Genomic DNA, 6000 nt, shown 5'->3' with positions numbered 1-6000 from the left:
TACATTTTTCTAAAAAAAAAAAAAGAAGTCCAATGTGCCATCCATGGTGAAAAAGAAAAAAAAAAAAAGCATTCCTTACCTGGTTTTGTTTTCCATGTAAACATGGATATTATGGTTTTAAAGTCATCTTTAAGAAAATACTGAAATATTTATAAATGAAATGTAATATTTAGGATTTGCTTCAAAACAATCTATGGCATGGGTATGGTGGCTCACACCTGTAATCCCAGCACTCTGGGAGGCCGAGATGGGTGGATCACTTGAGGCCAGGAGTTCGAGACCAGCCTGGCCAACATGGTGAAACCCCATCTCTACTAAAAATACAAAAATTAGCTGGGCATGGTGGCACGTGCCTGTAATCCCAGCTACTTGGGAGGCTGAGGCAAGAGAATCACTTGAACCTGAAAAGTGGAGGTTGCAGTGAGCCAAGATCATGCCACTGCCCTCCAGCCTAGGCAACAAAGCAAGACTCTGTCTCCAAAATAAAATTAAAAAAAAAAAAAAAAAAATCCACGTGTGGATGGGCAAATGGGTAGGGTACAAATGAAGAAGAAACAGGATTGTTGGCCAGGTGCAGTGCCTCGTGCCTGTAATCCCAGCACTTTGGGAGGCTGAGGCGGATGGATCACTTAAGGTCAGGAGTTCAAGACCAGTCTGGCCAACATAGTGAAACTCCATCTCTACTAAAAACACAAAAAATTAGCTAGGTGCAGTGGCACATGCCTGTAATTCCAGCTACCTGAGAGGCTGAGGCAGAAGAATCGCTTGAACCTGGGAGGCGGAGGTTGCAGTGAGCCAAGATCGCACCACTGCACTCTAGCCTGGGCGACAGAGCGAGACTCCATCTCAAAAAAAAAAAAAAAAAAAAAAATCAGCCAACTAACCAAACAAACAAAAAAACAGGATTGTCTGTGATTCAGTAAATATTAAAGCAGGTGATGGGTGCAGCAGCTTATTGCACTAATATGGTTTTGATGTGCATTTTTTTTTAAAAAAAGAAGGCGGCAGTAAAATGTGTATATCATGTCTGTCTTCATGTTTTGGAGGCTTAGTTTTTAAACATCTTGCTATTTGTAAGAGACACTATATCATTAGCAAGTATTTCAAAGTGTAGCTACACTTAGTCATTAGAAATAGTGGATGTGAATTCATATTTTAAATGCTCTTGTCATATTTCACTTTTTTGGTGATTTTCTTGTCAGATATGATTAGACCATCATGTTTACCTTTAATGTAGCTACAAAGAGCTCACACAGGAAGAGGTGGCAGCTCTGCCATTTTTCTTAGTATATGCTTATATTGCATGTTTATTCTCGTTAATTCATGGTCTCTTTGAAGGTAATCTTTTAGGCCAATGGCTGTTTTGTGAGGTTTGGTTTAATTTAGCAGAAATTAAGTAATGTATTCTGTAGTTCCTCATAACCAAGCATGTGACAAGCAATATATTATAAAATTCTCAACACTAAACACTCAAGGCAATGGTGCTAATGCCTCTCTGTTGTGATACATGTACCAGTCATCACATGCCACCATCCACCACACAGACTGAGTGAGAGTGCTGTGGTCAGTCCATATATTACATATTAGCAAAGCTCAATTTTTTTCTTTTTTTTTTGAGATGGAGTCTTGCTCTGTCGCCCAGGCTGGAGTGCAGTGGCTGGATCTCAGCTCACTGCAAGCTCTGCCTCCCGGGTTTACGCCATTCTCCTGCCTCAGCCTCCTGAGTAGCTGGGACTACAGGCACCTGCCACCTCGCCCGGCTAGTTTTTGTTTTTGTTTTTGTTTTTGTATTTTTTAGTAGAGACGGGGTTTCACTGGGTTAGCCAGGATGGTCTCGATCTCCTGACCTCATGATCCGCCCGTCTCGGCCTCCCAAAGTAGCAAAGCTCAATTTTTTTGTTTTTAAAGAAAAATGTTTAAGATAGAAGTTCTTTTTTTCTTGCACCACAATGGAAGAAACTCTCTGGAGCCCAATATGCTGAATAAGACAATTCTTCACATAGGAGGATGAACCAATAGTGAATACGTCCCTGAAATGTTAATTATTAACATATCTCTCAGTGGCTTACTAACCCTGTGACTAAATCCACATGTAAGACGCATCTGAGGATCACATGTAATCCAAGCTGTGCAGGCACAAGCCATCACCTGTTTTATTGCAAGGAAGGGGCCTCCTGGCTCTTCCTGCGTGTCTCCCAGGTGCCTCTGCACAGGTTCTTAGGAACAGGTCCCATGTGTGTGTTCTGCACCAACCACTTTGCCTGGCCACTGCTACCGGCAACCTCAGGAGACTGCTGGGCTTGGCAGCCCGCTGCTGGTGAAGGCTCCTACTAGGAGCATCCTGGTCTTGGGGCTGGGAGAAGCCAACTTCATTCATAGCCCAGCAGAAACCAGATTTGAACTTCTAATGAAACTTTCTTGAAAATTTGAGGATAATGTGTTAGTTTCCTGTAGCTGCCATAACAAAGTGCCACAAACTTGGAGGCTTAAAACAAGATAAATTTGTTCACAGTTCTGGAAGCCAGAAGCCTGAAATCAAAGTGTCAGAAGGGCCCTGCTCTCTCAGAAGGCACTAGGAAAGGACATTTCCTTGCCTCTTCCAGGTTCAGGTAGCCCCAGGAGTTCCTTAGCTTAAGGCAACATCACTCCAGTCTCCGCCTTGGTCTTTACGTGGACCATCCCTTGCGTGTCTGTGTCTCCTCTTATGAGGACACTAGTCATACTGGATTGGCCCGGCCTACTCCAATATGATCTCATCTCAACTAGTGACATCTGCAATGGCCTATTTCCAAATAAGGTCACATTCTGAAACAGCAGGACTTCAACATATCTTTTGGCGGGGAACACAATTCAACCTGTAACAGTTGAGAACAATTTACAACTACTGTATAACCCCAGATCTGTCCTCAGAGTTCTTTGCTGAGCCGACCCTCTCTCAAACATGGCCTCCCTCCATGGACTCAGGGCTGGCTTACTCCACTTTCCCCCTTCTGAGAGCACTCCACGCAACTCCATACCTCAGGATTCAGACTAGACTGATCCCCTATGTCATTGAGGGAGGGCAGGATTTTCCTTCCTCCCAGTGAAATTCAGGGGATTCACCTTTCCCAGGATGGCTTTCATCCTACAATGCTGAAGACAGGACAGTCAACTCCCCACCAAGGAAACCGCTCTCCCATCCACAAAGGATCTGCCCCTTTGACTTCAATAAGATGACCACACGATAGAATAACCTTAGCATGCATTGTTTGATTTTGAATGATACCGATGTGAGACATAACAGTTCAGTCTGCTTTGGCTTATGCCAAGATCAAAAGGAGTCTGGTTCTTCTCCATTCTTCCCTCATCAAATATTTTTAAAAACCAAACCACAAAACTCCTTAATGTCTACTTTCATTGGGGTCACCATTTTCCATGTAAAAGAATGTCCTTTGGTAAAAACAATCATAGCAGTGGTTTTTTACTCTGATCTTAGTGTAACTCAATGGTGGGGGGAAAAAAGTTTTGTATGTTATCTCTGGTATGTAAAAAAAAACATGTTGGAACTAGAAATCAGATATTGGGCTTGGAAATGCTCATAGAAAGTTAATACAAACCCCGTATCAGATGTCCAAATTTCAAAGAACTTCCATAGCCACCAGCCATCAGAGGTGTAGGTCAGCAGAGACCCCTCTGGACAATCTACATGCTTAGCATGAGCTCCTCACTCAAGGGATGATGGGAATTAACAGAATTGATGATGTTCTCTTTCTGGAAACTTAACGGAAGACACATGGTTTTTAGTTCGCAGGGAAAGGGAACAGAAGTGGAAGTACACACAGAGGAGGCAGCAGGCTTAGGCCTCGAGGAGCAGTCCCGAACAAGCAGGACCTGCTGAGGAGAAGCTGACTGGTGGCAGCAGACCTTCCTGCTGCTGCAAAGTCAAAGGTGACTGAGTTAGCCACCAATAAGGGAGCTACTTTGAATACAAAAGCAAGTCCATTTCTTCCGACCCTGTTCCCATCTGGTTGCAGTCAAGTATTTCCATGTGAATTCAGACTGAGTCCCTACTATTTTAGCTAATCTGAGCCATTTCTTTTTTTCTTTTTTTTTTTAAGACAAGGTCTCACTTTGTCACCCAGACTGAAGTGCTGTGGCGCCATCTCAGCTCACTGCAGCCTCGACCTCCTGGGCTCAAGTGATCCCGCCACCTCAGCCCTCCAAGTAGCTGGGACTACAGGCACGCGCCACCACGTCCGGCTAATTTTTTTGTATTTTTTATAGAAACAGCTTTTCTCCATGTTCCCCAGGCTGGCTAAGTCATTGTTTAAACGAAACAAGTTCTCCCCACTCTGGAATAAAAGAATCTTCTAAACCTCTGGATCCTACATTAAAGGGCTTGAAGATAGCAACTGGAAAACTTTTTTTTTTTTTTTTTTTTTAAGATAGAGTCTCGCTGTTTCACCCAGGCTGGAGTGCAGTGGCGCTATCTCGGTTCACTGCAACCTCCGCCTACCAGTTTCAAGCAATTCTCCTGCCTCAGCCTCCCGAGTGGCTGGGATTACAGGTGCCCACCTAATTTTTGTATTTTTAGTAGAGACAGGGCTCTACTAAATTTTGCATGCCTGGCTAATTTTTGTATTTTTAGTAGAGACAGGGTTTCACCATGTTGGCCAGGCTGGTCTCAAACTCCTGACCTCGTGATCCACCTGCCTCGACCTCCCAAAGTGCTGGGATTACAGGCGTGAGCCTCCGAGCCCGGCCTGGAAAACTTCTTGAATGAGTTTGTCCTTTACGACTGTGCTTCACATCTGGATTACCAATATTCTCAGGCTAGAGTGGTGCTTTCAAACTTTTTGAAGCAGCCCACGGTAAGAAACTTTACAATGAGGCCGGTGCGGTGGCTCACACCTGTAATCTCAGCACTTTGGGAGGCCGAGGTAGGCAGGTCATGAGGTCAAGAGGTCAAGACCATTCTGGCCAACATGGTGAAACCCCGTCTCTATTAAAAATACAAAAATTAGCTGGGCGTGGTGGTGTGCGCCTGTAGTCCCAGCTACTTGGGAGGCTGAGGCAGGAGAATTGCCTGAACACGGGAGGTGGAGGTTGCAGTAAGCCGAGATCGCGCCACTGCACTCCAGACTGGCGACAGAGCGAGACTCCGTCTCAAAAAAAAAAAAAAAAGGAAACTTTACAATGAATCCCAACATACAATAATACATATATAGCATATCTATAAATATATATACTGACGCATGCACTTACACACACTTACCCTTACTCGTTTAACTCACCACTGTACTAATGAGGACACATACTTACCCTTACTATGCATAATGCAGTTTTCTATTCTGTTCTGTTTTTTTAAAAAAGGTGAAACTAAACTGATTTGATAATGCAAGGAGTTTAGTAGCATCTGTTCAAAAACACTGTGGTGAGGATATCCCAATCCACAGGATAAAAACGACACATTTTACAGGAGAGTGCATTTTAAGACCTTTAGTTTTAAAACACTTAAAATAACTGTAGCGTAAACCTCAACATTTCATGAAAATATAGTACTTCCAGACATTGATCACTTCCGGCTGGCTGCCTGGGGCTTCCATCTGTAGATCCCCAAGGACAAGAATGCACACCCCAGCCCCTGTCGGAGTGCTTCCGTGGGAAAGCTGGAGGGAGTCGCTCTTGGGCTGGGTGTTCCAATTCGACTCCAGTCACCTCTAAACTTTCCTACGCTGGAATACAAGGCCTGCTACTCAGTTTCCCTGGGCTTCATTCCTCCCTACCGATCACTGGGAAAGGGCGAAGGGCCATGCCCGGCCTCTGCAGGTCCCCACTGCCAAACAGCCTCGGCAGAATAGGGGCGGGTTCCCCAGCGCGGCGGAGCCTCTGCTAACTCGGCAAGTGCCAAGCCCCCCAGCAGCCACCCTGCCCGGAGGCTCGTCCCTCAACGGCACCTGTGTTCCCGGCCCGGATTCTCTTCCCGCGCCCCTCTGCACTGCACCCCTGGGAAGGCTGTGC

The sequence above is a fragment of the Chlorocebus sabaeus genome, chromosome 21, assembly GCF_047675955.1.
Source record: "Chlorocebus sabaeus isolate Y175 chromosome 21, mChlSab1.0.hap1, whole genome shotgun sequence".
In the NCBI taxonomy this organism is placed as follows: domain Eukaryota; kingdom Metazoa; phylum Chordata; class Mammalia; order Primates; family Cercopithecidae; genus Chlorocebus; species Chlorocebus sabaeus.
The sequence above is the reverse complement of the archived record's forward strand: the minus strand, read 5'-3'. Positions refer to the sequence as shown.